The following is a 16,554-nucleotide window of genomic DNA, read 5'->3' as shown; positions in this document are numbered from 1 at the left end:
CGCTTTTTTCTGGAGAAACTTTTTGTAAGTTTTCATAGTCTAGACTAGGTAGCTTAATGGTCACAAATGTGTAAGCCCTATAATATCAAAACCATTTTATGTAAATATCATAGTTGTGAGGTCTGTTGTTGAAAATGATTCTGAAGTAATGCATGCTCATGTTTATATCTCCTGAAATTGATCTTTCTTAGCTTGATCCTTATTATTGGAATGTTTGACTCATCTGCGTTCAAAATCCTTTTGCATTCCACTAAAAGCTTCTGAAAATTATGCCATAATCTTATCTTGTCTTCACTTGCAAAGAAAGTGGTAGTTGAATTGGATTATCTCTCTTGGCTCCACTTTCCTAAAGCTTGATTTGCCTTGGCGATAAATCTCTATCCCTCACCGTTAGATCTATCTATATTTACTTCAATTTATATATCCTCCTCTCTTTCTCTCCTACATTGTTTCTCCATATCTCTGATCTCCTCTAAATTAGAAATGCTATTTGTCTGATAACCCGTCTGTTTGCCCATGTTTGGAACATGATTCCTTTTCCCCTTCATTCTGTTTCCCCTTCCATTACCTTGTTCTATTCTATAAGATCAAATTCACCCTGACTAACAATGTTATCTCTCTTCTTACTCTTTGACCTTATGTCTTCCTCCTCCTTATTTGTGACCTATGGCAACACCTCAAATTTAAAAAGACGGTAAAATTTCAGAATTTTAGAATTTAGTTCCAGTACAGACTGAATCACCAACGGTCTGTAGGTCGGACCACGGAACATAGGTGGGAACCGTCGGTGGCAAGCTCTAATGATTTATAATGTCAAGTCTCACTAATATTTTATGGTTCACCAGGACGATCCGTCGTTCAATGTATGAGTCTTAGGTAGGTCTCGTAGGTGAGTCCCAGACTTAGTGAAATTTTGAGGGCAAAAAGTGAGACTTACGGTGGCCATGTATAGACCGTAAGGTGACCAACAAACCCTACATGGGTCTCGTCATTCGAGGGTCAGGAAAAAAGTTTCTGAACCCCATCGATGGTCGAACATGACGGTCCGTAGTTGGACCTATGGATCATGGGTCCGACTGTTAACGGGGTCTGGCAGTTATTTTAAAGGGGCTTTGGGTCTTTTCCTAATTATTTCTCTCTCTAAGGAAGAAGAAGAAGTCTAGGGTTTCAAGATCAATTCTCCAATCCACATAACTTTTGGGCTTTGAACTTCAAGGTATGATAGTCTTCACCTATGGAGCTCTTTCCTCCATAGGGTTCCTAAAACCTCCAATTTTGTAAAGTTAGATTCCTCAATCAAGTTAGGGTTTTATTCAATTGCGATGAGTTCCTTTCAATGTTGATCCAACTTATGTCTTCTTATGCATGAATTGAAGTAATTGCATGTTTTAAGTTGAATCACCGATGAACCCATGCATAACCCATATTTTCTAGACTATGATAATCAAAGGTGGGTTTTGAATTATGAAAGATGAATTTATGAAGATATGCATATTTTTTATGAAATTGATGAAAAAATTATTTAAGTTGTTTTGAGAGTAAATCATCAATATGTTTGTTGTTGTTGTGAAAGGATTTCTAACGTACTACTCAATACATGAATGTGAAAGGGTTTTGTCACATAAAGATTCTTAGGGTTGAAAGGTTTTCTTAACTAAATTTTGAATCAGGATTTAGGAGCTATTCTAATGAAACCTAGCTTGGATTGGCTACTTGATGTGCCTTCCATGGATGATAAGATAAGTGGTGATTACCAATGTCTCTTAATGATAAAGCAAGAAATGACTAATGGCATTTTTGTGGGATTTATGCTTAGCACCGAGATGATATTTACTAACCTACAACCACAAATTTCCACTTTGAAACCCAGCCCCGAAGAAAGCTATGAAACCCTAACCGCGAAATAAGGGGAAAGTTGTGAAATCCTAAATATCATGCTTTGAAATTGTAAACATAATAAAATAAGAAAAAAGATTTACTACCTACAACCACGAATATCCACTTTGAAACGCAGCCACGAAGAAATGAGGGAGGAGGGGTGAAATAGTTTCTAGAAAATAATGAAATGAGGGGGGGGAGAGTAATTAGGATTTAGGGATTTAGTCTATGTGGCAGTGGAACCCTATTGGCATGCAATGTGGCATCCACATGACATTTAACAACTTCCATTAATAAGAATGGTACTTTTGACCCAATAGTTTATGGGAAGGGTAGTTTTGAGCCGAAATATAGTTTAAGGGTAAATCTGAGCTATTTCGTATAGTTTAAGGGTATTTTTGACCCTTTTCTGTTTAGTCTATGTGGCAGTGGAACCCTATTGGCGTGCAATGTGGCATCCACATGGCATTTAACAACTTTTGTTAATAAGAAGGGAACTTTTGACCCAATAGTTTGACGGGAAGGGTAGTTTTGAGCTGAAATATAGTTTAAGGGTAAATATAATCTATTTTGGATAGTTTAAGGGTATTTTTAACCCTTTTCCGTTATTTTAATGATGTAATCCATATTACTAACCATATAAAAGTGGAATATTATAATTTGTTGGTCACCATTTTCATCATTTTCCAAACAACCAAACATGAAATGTCATGTTTTGACAGACTTTGGTTTTTTGAACAAGAACTTGGCATTTTTTTCCTTTGAAGTATAGTAAAATAATGAAGAGGGAAGCGATCTTCTATGACCAGTCACAATTTGAACATAAGAAAACAACCCTACAAAGATCTCATATGATTAATTTTCTAATCTCATGTGTTGTATTTTATCAATCTTCATGAAAAAAAAGACTGTCACGCCCCGAGCCTACAATCTGGGCGGGGCTGGCACTCGAGAACCATTTTTGACCCCAAGCGAACTCTTGTCCTGGCTTAACTTATAGCGGAAGACTTAAAGCATTAATACAAGGATTCAATGCATAACTACTCAACTGATTAATAAAATAACTTAGAACCTTTAAAGGTAAAACATTCAACTTGGCCAAAGTGGCAACTCAAGTCTTAACATAAGAAATAATAATGTAAAGACAACTGAACTACTAACTGTCTATGAAGCCTCTAAAACAAGAGGGATGTCGGGACAAGACCCCCAATTATCCTAACAACTGAAATAAACAAAACAATAAGACAAGACATAACCAAAGGGACCCTTCGGAAAGCTAAGAGGCTCACCAACTAACTCTGAGTGCTCAACTGGATCAACGAGGCGTTGGATGTTGATCCTGGTTACCTGTGTTTGCATCATAAAATGATGCAGGCCAAATGACATCAGTACATTGAATGTATGAGTATGCGAGGGGAAATCTAAACATAGCATAAGCTTAAAGGGAATCTGAAAGGAACACTTACCTTAGCTTTACTCAACTCATGAATAACTCAACTCAAATGCAAAGTAAAACAACAATAATGGTGCTGTTTATACAAAGCATTTAAAACAGTAGGTAGCAACTCATTTTGTTAAAGAAATGCAATAATAACTCAGTTTACATATAAAGTAATATAATATTGTGAAAGTTTCTCTAACCGACCACCACCACTATGAGCCTAAGTGATGATACAACGTCTCTCCCACGCTGCCAGAACTATCCTATACGTTGCCGTCATTTAGAATGCCTCAACTAAGTGGATCCACTAGTCTATGCTAAAAAACACTAAGGATTCATCTAAAAAGTATGATCATTTCTACCCATGATGACTACATGGTTAATGAAGACTTGAGTTATTATGAACTCGTGTCTCCATATCGGTGCTCAATACTACTCCCAAAATATACTCAACTCATATGTTTTTAAAACAAAACTATTTTTGTGATTTGAGATAATTACTGAAAAACTAGCTCAAAAGCTCTCTTGGAAATTGGTGTTTCCTCTCTTGCTCAAATGTGAAAACATTTTAACTCTTGGAAATACTTAGTTCCCGTATAATCTTTGAAGAAATGAACTTTACTCTTATTCTTTACTCAACTCAAATCTTAAGTCTTAAAACAAAGTTAAAACGTTTATAAAAGACTTTTGAAAAACTCTATGAACTTCTCTTGACTTAACTCTTAACCTCTTGACTTGACTCTTAACTTTACTTGAATTGAATTATGGATTCAAGGTTCATGATCTCATGTTTATGGATGATTTCATGGTGTTTATACGTACCTTAGAGTATAGAAATCGACTAGAAAACATAGGTACGTTGCTAAAGAACTAGTACGGAAAGAAGGGGGAAAAAGTGGGAGAATTGGCGTCCCTAGCGCTCTGAGAGGCGCGGGGCGCCAGCCCTGAAATTTGAGAGCCTGGGTTGGGGTGCTCTGTCTGGCACGGTGCCCCAGAGCCCAAACTTCAGAGCCCCTGTTGGGGAGCTCTGGCTGGGGCGGCGCCCCAGGCCCCTGCCCAGGTGAATTCCGACTTTTCTTCTTCGTTTTTCAACTCTAAACCTCCTATTTCAACTTGGTTCTTTTCCCAAACACTTAGAATCGATTATATCCTCAATGTATGTAAGATTCTACATGAAATAACATCTAAAAGCATGAATCAAACTCAAGAAACTTCAACAACAAGAACCCACAAGATTTCAAACGAATTATCATCAAGAACTCATAATTTTCTTTCAAAACCATACAACTTCGCTGAATTTAATCATGATTGGAGCGTGAGTGAACTAACCCAACACTATGTGATCTCACATACCTCGTATGGATCACCCCTTGACGAAATCCACGATCTTAGCTTCGAGAATTTGACGATTCTTGCTTCTTCTCTTCTTTTCTTTTCTCTAAAAACCTAACTCAATTTTCAAAAGCGTAAGCTGATTGGTCAGTTTAGACCCCTAAGTAATTACCAAAAACGAATTAATTTAATTGGATATGAAAAAGACCAAAATACTCTTCCAAAATCTGGTTTTGACTTTCTATATCTAGACAGCCCAACTTCAAATGAACATATCTCACTCATACAAACTAGGAATTGAGTAAACTCGGCGGCGTTGGAAAGATAATTCCAAAATCTTTCATAAGGTATAGAAAACACACCTAACTCATCATGAGCTAAGAGTTATGATCATTTGAAGTTGACCCAAAACCCAAACTTAACCAATTTTCCTGATTTTTCATTCTTTCCAAAAACAACTCTTTCCAATTCTAACTCTTTCTAGTTCTTTCAAATAGCAAGGTGTTACAAAGACTATATAACTAAAAAAACATTTACAAGATGTCATAAAACAATCACTTCGAGAATCACAAACAAGAGATGTACTCTCTCAGTCCCAAAATAAGTTTCGCTTTAGCAAAAATAAATTTCCCAAAATAAATGTTCAGGAAATGACATATTTTCTATTCCAAAATCATAATGACTAAATTTAAAGTTCACAACTACATCAAGAAAGAAGGCAAGTGGGAGGAGTTGAAAATATTGCAAAGAAATTCCCCACGTTTTGAAAAATAAATAACTTTGTTAATGTTAGAGACAATATATCAACAAAAGACCGTTTACTCGCCTTTTTTTCTCTGCTATTTGAATGTGGGTCTTAACTTAATTGGGTGAATTTTTAATTAGTCAGGTAGCTCCTATAATTATGGATAAAAATCAAATAAAATTTTGTAAAACATATTCAACAGGTCGAAGATTTATTTCTTTGAAATAATGTTCAAATATTTTTGATACTATCGACTTTGAATATTATTTAAATAAATTGGAGTACATATGAATTAATTTAAGTTAATTATTCTATTTTGTTAAAATTATTTAATTAGTTTTAATTCATCTTATTCAATCTTTAGCCGGATTCAATATTCATTAATAACTTAATTTGGCCAAGTTCTAAACTTAAGTTGCTTAATTGCAATCTGAGCTTATGTTGTCCCAAATTAGGCCCAAAACCAACAATAATTCCTACAACTAAAGACCCAGCCCAACAATAATTCCTACACCGCACCGTCTTCTTCTTCCTCGCGACCCCAATGACGCGTGTTCGTCTCGTCACTTTCTTAACGACTCTCTCCTCTTCATTCAGTTGGAGATTTGTACCGTTGGCCAACAAAAAAATGAAATTAATTTAAGTTAATTATTCTATTTTGTTAAATTAATTAATTAGTTTTAATTCCTCTTATTCAATCTTTAGCTGGATTCATTAATAACTTAATTTGGCTAAGTTTTCAATCTGAGCATATGTTGTTCCAAATTAGGCCCCAAACCAACAACAATTCATACAACTAAAGGCCCATCCCAACAACAATTCCTACACCGCGTCTTCTTCTTCTTCCTCGCGACCCCAATGACTTGTGTTGCTCTCGTCTTTTTCTTAACGACTCTCTCTCTCTTCATTCAGTTGGAAATTTGTACCGTTGGCCAACACAAATTTGAAATTAATTTAAGTTAATTATTCTATTTTGTTAAAATTAATTAATTAGTTTTAATTTCTCTTATTCAATCTTTAGACGGATTCATTAATAACTTAATTTAGCTAAGTTTTAAACTTAAGTTGCCTAAGGTTGCAATCTGAGCATCTGTTGTCCCAAATTGGGGACAAAACCAACAACAATTCCTATAACTAAAGACTCAGTCCAACAACACATATGTTGTCCCAAATTGGGGACAAAACCAACAACAATTCCTATAACTAAAGACCCAGTCCAACAACAATTCCTACAGTGCGTCGTCTTTTTCTTCCTCCTCGTGACCCCAATGACGTGTGTTCCTCTCGTCTCTTTCTTAACGACTCTCTCCTCTTCATTCAGTTGGAGTTTTGTACTGTTGGCCAACAAAAGTTTGAAATTAATTTAAGTTAATTATTCTATTTTGTTAAAATTATTTAATTAGTTTTAATTCATCTTATTCAATCTTTAGCCGGATTCAATATTCATTAATAACTTAATTTGGCCAAGTTCTAAACTTAAGTTGCTTAATTGCAATCTGAGCTTATGTTGTCCCAAATTAGGCCCAAAACCAACAATAATTCCTACAACTAAAGACCCATTTTAATTTTTCTTATTCAATCTTTAGACAGATTCATTAATAACTTAATTTGTCTAAGTTTTAAACTTAAGTTGTCTAAGTTTGCAATTTGACCATATGTTGTCCCAAATTGGCCCCAAAACCAACAACAATTCCTACAACTAAAGACCCATCCCAACAACAATTCCTGCAGTGCGTCATCTTCTTCTTCCTCGCGACCCCAATGGCGCGTGTTCCTCTCCTCTCTTTCTTAACAGCTCTCTCCTATTCATTCAGTTGGAGATTTGTACAGTTGGCCAACAAAAAAATTGAAATTTGAATTCCCAGTTTGCTCGACAATGTGTTCTTAATAATGTTTTAGTTAGATAGATGGCAATTAGTTAGAAAATTTCATGTCTTTGATTAGCATTTTTTCTTTAATATATCTTTTAGTTTTATCTCGGGCGAATGTTGAAGACGTGAAATGTAAGGATAGTGATTCTAACATATCTTTCTATCTAATGAATGTTGAATTGTTTTTATTGGTTATGAAATTAGTTGTTGGTTGGTGCTTTAACTGGTTATGAAATGCTCTCTTGGTTCTATTGCTCAAGTTGAATACTCCCTCGAATCCCACGCTAGTGCTCCTTTCTTGTTCTAGTACAGTTTCAAGCCTGTTTCATTATTTTCTCTCTTAAGTTATCTCCAGGATTCAAGGGACGTTGGTGGCGTATTCATCGAACTAGGATGATATGAATTTGATCTCTTTATGAATATTTCATTAATTTGTGGAATATTCGAGATGCCTCCTCAAGGGAATATAATACCCTAGTTATAGGCAAGAGTTTGGGTTTAGGGTAAAGTAGTCTCCAAGAACCCTGACTGAAACAGAATTCATATGGTAGAGTCCTATGAAATTTTTATGTCTATATGATGTTTATAATTGCTTAGGTTACATAGGTTTGTAATCTTTTGTCGAGGCTCAAAGTTTGGTGAAGTTGAGTTAAATCCTTACAGAGGTGTAGGTCGTATTTTTTTATTCTTTATCAATCGGGGTTTTCCACGATAAAGAATTGTATCATTAATTTACTTGTTTTACGTAACACAGTGTCAGTACTCGACAAAGGAACAAATAAAATAACGTGTTCCTTAGGCAAATTGACTTAGTATTCTTACCGTTAGTTTACCATTTTGTCCCCCTATAACAAATACAAATCTAATTAAATAGTAATATTTTAGTTACATACAGGTGAATTAGAAGTTCAACAGTAGTACTTTAATGCTTTACACTGAATTCACCTAAAATGTATCCACCGTTATTTGCTCATTAACTAATATTCTCTTCTTTTCCATAAAAAAATCTAAAGAATTTGAGAAGTTGCATTGATTACATACTCAATACTAGATCACAGTCATCTATAAAGCAAATAGTGACATGAATACAATATGAAACTAAGGGGCAAAAAAATGGAAAGAAAGGAAGAGAAAGGACCATAAATTCTTTGAACTAGCTTATAGAGACTAGAACAATGGGCGAATATATGTTGGTGGGAATATACACAAAATTGGTGAAAGGTGTAGTAGACCACATCAACCTATTTCAAAATCTAAATATATCTCCGATGAAAACTCATCTTTGTACATTTTTGAGCAATTAATAATTCAAACAAATGCTTTTGAAACATGTACATTGTTAAAGATTTTTTTAATTAAATAGTGGAGCTTGTAGCTCTTTTTATCCATTTCAAATAAATTTGTACAAAACAAAATCAATCCAAAAATTGGATCAGCCCAAAATGATGTAACGAGAGAATATTTGGCCCAGTCCGTTAAAAGGAACGACCAACTTCTATATCAAAACCCTAGAAGATAGGGTTTTCCAAATTTGAGCTCATTTTCTTTCTCCACATATCGCCGCTTGGAGTGGTATGAAGTCCAACCTTCATCTTCTTTGCCATGTTAACCCTGTTTCTCAGCTTGCAAAGGTAAGATTTTTTTAGCTTGCTCTTTTCCTTCTTCATTTGTAATTTCTAATTTCCACCTTTTCTCCTGTAGAGACATAATCCGGTGGAACAAGAATCTCAGAAGTGGTTTCAATAAAGGAGCCTGGTATTGTGGTAGCTCGCAACTCTCTGTAAGTGGCCTTCTTTCTCTGCCTCTTTTCCCTATTTTATTCTTCTTTGATTTTATTTTTCTAAGCATAAATGGAGATATTCAAACGCTCCTGACCTACTTCACTGTGGAATTTCTTCCCAACCCCAGATTTGTAACTCCCTATCCTACCCCAGACCCTCACTTTTTGCTTGAGATATTTCTTTGTAAGTTGTTGTAGTCTAGACTAGGTTGCTTAGTGGCCAAAGTTATGTAAGTCATATAATGTCAAAAACATTTTTTAAAAATATCATAGTTGTGAGGCTTGTTGTTGAAAATGATTCTAAAGTAATGCATGCTCATGTAAATGTTTATATAGCTCTTGAAATTTGATCTTTCTTGCTTTGATCCTTAGTATTGAAATGTTTGACTTATCTGCGTTCAAAATTCTTTTGCACTCCACTGATAGCTGCTAAAAATCATGCCATTGTCTAATCTTATCTTCACTTGCAAAGGAAGTGGCGATTGACGTAGCTTACCTCTCTTGGCTCCACTCTCTTAAAGCCTTATTTTCTTTGGCGATAAATCTCTATCCCTTGCTGCTCTGTTTATATTTCCTTCAATTTATTCATCATCATCCCTCTCTCTTCTCCTTTGTTTCTCCTCATTAGTGATCTCCTCTAAATCAGAAATGTTATATCTGATAACCATCCATTTTCCCATGTTTGGAACCTGATTTCTCTTCCCCTTCATTCTATTTCCCCCCTCCATTACCTTGTCCTTTTCTATAGAATTCAATTCACCCGGACTAGCAATATTCTCTCTCTCCTTACTCTTTGTCCTTATTTCTTCCCCTTCTTTATTGTTCGACCCACATCCCCTTGTCAAGTTATTTTTTTACCGGAAACACTTCCTCTACTCATTTTTTTGTATTGACTATCCGTTCCTTTTTTGTTGCTCTCCCTGCGACTCCCCTGTATTTTCCTAATCCTCTCCAATCCTCTCCCTACTTGTTCTTCTGCTCTTTGAGATCACCCTGATCTTTATTCTTTTGTTGTTCCTCTATCTTGGAAGATTGATGTGTCTACTCCCCCTCCTGATTTCTTTTTTGTCTCTCCTTCTCCTTTCCTTTTTTGGGGTATAACTCTGAATGGTTGACATAGCATTCCTCTTCATTATGTATATTAATGAGATAAGAGAGCTATTTTTATTTATTTAAGAATTTTGTTTATATAAGAATATTATTGATAAAATTCTTAGTGTATTAGTTTGATAGTAGTTGTATTTTAAGAGTGTAAGTAAATTTTCATGTATGATAATGTATTTTTCATTGAAATGATTGGAACTAAATATTTCTGTAATTTTCCTTCTTTTTTTTGTGATTGGTAAAAGACATATTTATAATATTTCAGACATGTAATAGTATTTTGAGTAAATTAATTGATCCCAATCCTATATATGATGTGGTATGCTTCTTTAATCTAGAATCATATTTTTTTTCTCCTTTTTCTTTCATTTTTCTAAATTATTTTGAAAAGTCATATATATAACTTACACATGTTTATTTTCCTAACTTCTACACTTAATTAATATTAATACCCATAATTCTCAAGCCTTTTAAGTCTGTAATAATTCTCAATTGTTTAATGTGCAATTTTGTGACACCTAATTGAATCACACCAAAATAACATTGCATTTCTTTCCTCTAAAGCATCTCTAAGATTGTCCAACATGTACTCTTTTTCACTACTTCTTCAACTATCCAACATGTACTCATTTTCATGAAGAAGCCAAAAAGTTAATTAGGTGATGGCTACAACATCACCTTTTTGGATCTTTTTAAGCCTTCTTTAAGGTAGATAGTTTTTCTATGACTTTCATAAAGGTTACTCTCAAAGAACTAATTATAATACTTTTCAAGTGCAAAATTTCAGGTTTGAGGATAACTTTTTAGCAGCTACAAAGAGAAAAATTTAGAAGGTATGTAATTTATTTTTTATTTTTATCTCCCCTTTTTATTACTTTTAAATTTTAGTGTTTCATTTTTATTTGAATTTTCATCAATAAATATATGCTAAATAATGAAAAAGAAATTCACATTCATTAATTACTAATATGTAAAGATCAGTTGTTTTTATTAATGAGACATGCGTTTAACTTTTGCAGGAAATTTTGAGATTTATTCGTATATTGCAATATCATTTTTACAGAACATTGAGAAGAGTTTGTCAAAATCAGGTGAAGTTTGTGGTTATTATTTATCATAATTTCTTAGTGTTTTATTATTTTATTTTTGTAGTTATTAATCGAAAACTTGAAACTTCTCAAAAAAAATAAAAATGGTCATGATTATGGAACGAATGAAAATTTAAAATTTTAAGGATATTTTTCATGCAACATTCTTCGAAGTTAATTCACACAATATTTCCTCCTTCGGAAAAAAATAACAGTATGTCTAATTATAGGAGCTGAGAATGCGGGAAGGACAATGGAAAAAAAAATTGATTCAGTAAACATCCGGTGCGGGTAAGTTTTATCCTTACATTGAATGTGTAGAAAACGTTTATTATTTACTATATTTATATCATGAAATGTTTTCAAACATAATCCCATCAATTACTTGAGTAAATTAACAAAAACGTTTAGAAAGTGAAATTAATCTCATAGAACCCAATTAAATGTAGCAATCAAATGTAATAAAGTCTAATTACACTTTTTTTTGTCATATTTCACATTTTAAGTGCAATAACGTTCTCAATAGAAATATGCAAATGCTTATTAATTAGTTATTATTTTTAAAAATAGAACTAAATGCATCTATTAGAAAGGTCATCAAAGCAACCCATATTTATTTGATTTTTGCCTTTTAAAAGTATTTGATAACTATTTTTAAAAATTTAATATCAATAGAGGAGATTTATATCAAATAATAATAACGTTAAAATTATGGAAATCATAAAAAGTATTACTTTTTAATTTTATGATATACCACTTTGTTTCATTTGCATTGTTATTGAGTTTCTGTACGTAAGTTGAAGTAGTGTTTTTCAATATTTGAACCTATTTTAGGCAGAATATAAAGAGAAAAAGGAAGGATGATGAAAAAATATATAGAAATAGTGAGGAAAGATAATAAATCGCTTCTATAATATTTGTATATTTATTGAATATATATTAGTTTCACGATTTTAACAAGTTTTTAACATTAATTTATTTGATATAAACACAATATATAATTTTACTTTTATATTGGATGAAATCGTAGAAATTTAACTCTCCGCTTAAAGGAACACAAATAAATATCCAAGAAAAACATGTTTTTGTAAAAACTTATATATTAAATAAGCTTTTATTTTGATATATTGCTTGAATCAAATTCTCTTTTCGTTACAAAAATAAGGAGTAATTTTAGCGATGTAAAAAATATTTTCAAAAGATAAACACTGTTTAAGCGATTTAAAATTATGAAACATATAAAACTAAAGTATTGATAATAAACTTAATTAAAATTTGAAATCTGAAATATTTAGTCATTTAGATAATACTACAAAAAATATTTAGAATATTTTAAGAACTAAACTATTCTAAAAAGTTGTTTGGTGAATTTAACGAGCTATTATAATAGTGTGAAGCGCGTCTAAGTTTACTAGTTTTCAATAAATATGAACATTGTCTTCGTCCAAATAAGTGTTACATCAGCACAAATAGAAAGAAATGAATATGTAAAAGAGAATATAGACAACTAACACAATTGATGAAGTATTTATTAAAACATAGTATTCCTAATTAATTGTTTTCCTAATTATAAGTATATATTATGGTATCTTTTTTCATATTATTATTATTTCAATTAAATTATTTTTTGTTGGAAAATTATTTTAAATAAATAATATAGAAATTAATTCTTTGTATGAATAATATTTTACATTTAACATATAAGTGAAATTTTTTAGGTAGTGGTAACAAATATGTATTTCATTTCATTGAATCTTCTTATTGGATCTGGTAAAGATAATATAAAATTATCAATTGAAATAATTTTCTTTTCCTAATTTATTGGTTTATTTCCACTTGACTCAATGAAATAAAGACTTTTCTATAATCTTTTGAGCATTTCTATTTGCTATATAATCTATAGCTTTCAAAAGCAAATCGACTTGACGGATTTCGATAAGTAAGAATCAATTTTAGCTTGAGAATCTTATTTATCACCTCCTCATTCGAATGCACTGTTAAAGCCATGAGGAAATATGAATTTTATATCGCACCTCTACTTTCCTAATACATATTGTTGCTGCAAATTCATCTATTTTATGCATCTGTCACAAAACAAAACAAATAACGATATAATTAAGTTATATACTGATATATTTAGTTGTCAGTATAAATAACTTAATTATATCGTTATTTATTTTCTTTTGTGGCAGATGCCGGAGATGGATTGATTTTTAACAACAATATGTGTTAGGCAAGTAGAGGCGTGATATGAAATTCGTATTCCCATCATTGTTTTAACAGTACATTCAAATGAGGAAAGTGATAGATAAGATTTTTCAAGCTGAAATAGATTTTTACTTACCAAAACCCCTCAAGTATGATTTACTTTTGAAAGTTATAGATAATATAGAGAATAAAAAGGTTTGAAGAAGAATCTTGGAAGATGAACCCTAACCTTGGTGTTTCTTGAAGTTCTTGAGCGTAGGAATTTAGGAATGAATGAGAGAGTTTGATTATGGAAAACTGATTTTCTACATGATTAGGGTTATTTAGATAACTCCCCAAAGGTTTTTAGGACAAAAATACCGTAATTTTTTTAATTCAAGGTGAGAGTGAGGTCCGTTTTCTCTCTGAATTGCAAAGTGATCGCGGAACATCTGCTAGGTTAAAGCGACTCTAGCAAATTAGTCATAACTTTTTACTCCGAAGTCTGTTGATGCAAACTTGGCGGTGTTGAAAAGAAAACTCATAAAACTTTAATTTGATAAGATATGGGTTGCCTAACTCTTCATATTCTAAGAAATATGGTCGATTGAAGTTGACCTTATATGGACTCATGTGAAAACTTAGCCGATAGAAATGTTTAGAACTTGGCTTGGTATTAGAGATCCCTTATGACCTTAAACCACATCTGATACACCTTACACACTTATGAATTAACCTTAACACACGTTTACAAGTAGGATATCACCCGGTTCAATTAAATATGCTCACTATGAATGGTTCGAATCCTTAGCATAGAATTTGCGATGTGTTACAAGTGTTCTCCTCTCCATTGTTTCCATTATGAATTTTTACTATTGTATTTGCTTTACATACTTGATTTTTGTTGTGCTTTGCTTGAGGTACTGAGGATTTATCTGAAACAAACTCTCCACCTTCTCAAAATAGGAGTAAAACAGCATATACATTATCCTTCCTAAACTCCACTTATAAAATTATATTAAATATGCTTTTGTTGTTACAATGTAAAAAATCGAGATAATATATAAATACCCCTTCAAACTATATCCAAAATCTCAACGACACACCTAAAATTAACTACAATCCTATTGCCCCCTAAACAATTTATAATGGAATAAATGGCATCTGAAATGTTGACGTGACAAAAGTAACCAAATAAGTTTCCTTTGTGTTTATTACACGGGCCATATCATTTTTAAGCATTAAATCTTTTTACTAAAGCACCGAAGAATTTGAAGTTACCACATCGTAAACGGATTTTGGCTTCCCTCCATTTCATCAAGTACGCATCTGGATGAAAGACGTGTACTATTCAATTGTAAAAAGCCAAGAATATATTACATTAAGTAGTTTCATAATCATAGTCAAGTGAATAGGTTTTGAAAAAAATAATTTCTTAACTTTGGTAAGAAAAATAATTCCTACAAATCTTGGAACCCTTTGATTTCATTTTATATTTCTATATTCAAATATTAATATTGTACATTATTTAATCGCTTTCTGTGCTACAAATTTATTCTTGAAATATTATGTTGAGAAATTTAAAAAATAAAAGAAAGAATTATCATTGATGATAGAAATCATATAATAAAAATGGGAAGTAAAAAATTTGTTTGAATTACAAATGTGAAAGTATCCAAAATCAAAATATTCTTTTTAAAAAAAAATAAAAGAAAAAGGCAAAATATTTTGTGAGACTATTGTTAGGCTAAACAAATTAAACGTTGTTAAGTTCATGTTCAATAATTTTAATATTTAACTATAAAAATATAAAGTAAAATTAATGATATAAATATATGGATACCGAAAATTGAGAAGAATTAATTATTTTTACTAAATTTAGAGAGGATATTTTTTCAAAACTTATTCACTTAACTATGGTTATGATATTAGTTAATGCAATATAATCTTGACATTTAATAATTAAATAATACACATGTCTCTCATCTAGACGTGTACTTGATGAAATGAAGAGAAATGTAATGGAGGGGAGCCAAACCAGAATGGGAAGAGATAAAGGAAAAATAAGTTATTTTGTTGGATTTTTTTATTTGGTTTCGGATTTAGGAAAATTAAAAAAATAATTTTTTTGTATATATTATACCTGTTAATTATCATCATTATTTTTTGAAAAAAAACCAAAACTAAATCAAATATTGTCGATTTTTAAAAATCTAAAATAGAATAAAAATCAATTTATTTAATCTATTTTGTTAGATTTTTCAATTTGGATAGTTTTTTATTTAAACCGTGAACACCTTACAACTCCTTATTTCAAAATTTCAAATCTCACATTTCAAAAAAAAAAAACTTATCTCTAAAATCCTTTTGTAGGACATATATATTATTTTTACACGATCAATTTATAAAACTTAAATTATTATGTTTTTTTCTCAAATGATTTTTTTATTTTTATTTTAAAAAAACAAATAGAAAGTTGGGAACATATTCATCTGCAAATAGAAAATCTCGTCTTCTTCTTAGGGAGGGAGAAAAATTAACAGATTACAAGCTCTGAACTGAAAATCTCTCATTAAGCAAATTGAACTGCCGGTAAATACTATAATATATAACCGCTCCGTCAACCGTTTTTCCCTTCACAAATCCCCAAAATACTCTCTCTAAGAAAAACCCATTGAACTTTCAAGAATTCATCAATGGCGTCCACTGTTAATCTCTTCATCTTCCTCATTTCCATTTTCATCTGCACTGCAAACCCAATGTTCTGTTCAACATCAGAATCTCATCGTCACCTTCTGCAAACTCCATCTCTGTCTCCATCTTCATCACCACTTCCGTTAGCTGTCATTCTCTCAAATCTTGGATTCAATGACCTTGCTGATGCTTCTCTCAATTCCACCATCTCCACCGTTAATTTCCCACTTACCATTTTTGCCCCTACTGATTCCTCCCTCCTCACTTGCCCTTCTTGCTCCATTCCCCTTCTTCTCCAAGAACACTCTGTTCTTGGTCTCTACTCGTTTCACTTCCTCCGGAGTTTAGCATTTGGCACCAAGATTGAAACTTTAGCCCCAACTCGATGTCTCACGATTACCCCATCTCGATCCGGAAATTCCTCAAAGGAAGTG

General features: G+C 32.1%; 1 long non-coding RNA gene across 1 annotated transcript; it reads left to right on the top strand.

Moving 5' to 3' along the window:
• The first annotated feature begins 8,774 nt into the window (after window positions 1-8,774).
• Window positions 8,775-11,793, top strand: LOC107061023 (uncharacterized). The gene is made up of 5 exons (XR_001473711.1): window positions 8,775-8,898; window positions 8,969-9,047; window positions 10,926-10,984; window positions 11,171-11,242; window positions 11,470-11,793. It is a non-coding gene; the product is annotated as an uncharacterized lncRNA (long non-coding RNA).
• The last annotated feature ends 4,761 nt before the right edge of the window (window positions 11,794-16,554 follow it).

Source organism: Solanum tuberosum, unplaced genomic scaffold, assembly GCF_000226075.1.
Source record: "Solanum tuberosum cultivar DM 1-3 516 R44 unplaced genomic scaffold, SolTub_3.0 scf00110, whole genome shotgun sequence".
Lineage (NCBI taxonomy): Eukaryota > Viridiplantae > Streptophyta > Magnoliopsida > Solanales > Solanaceae > Solanum > Solanum tuberosum.
This window is presented reverse-complemented; position numbering and strand designations above follow the sequence as displayed.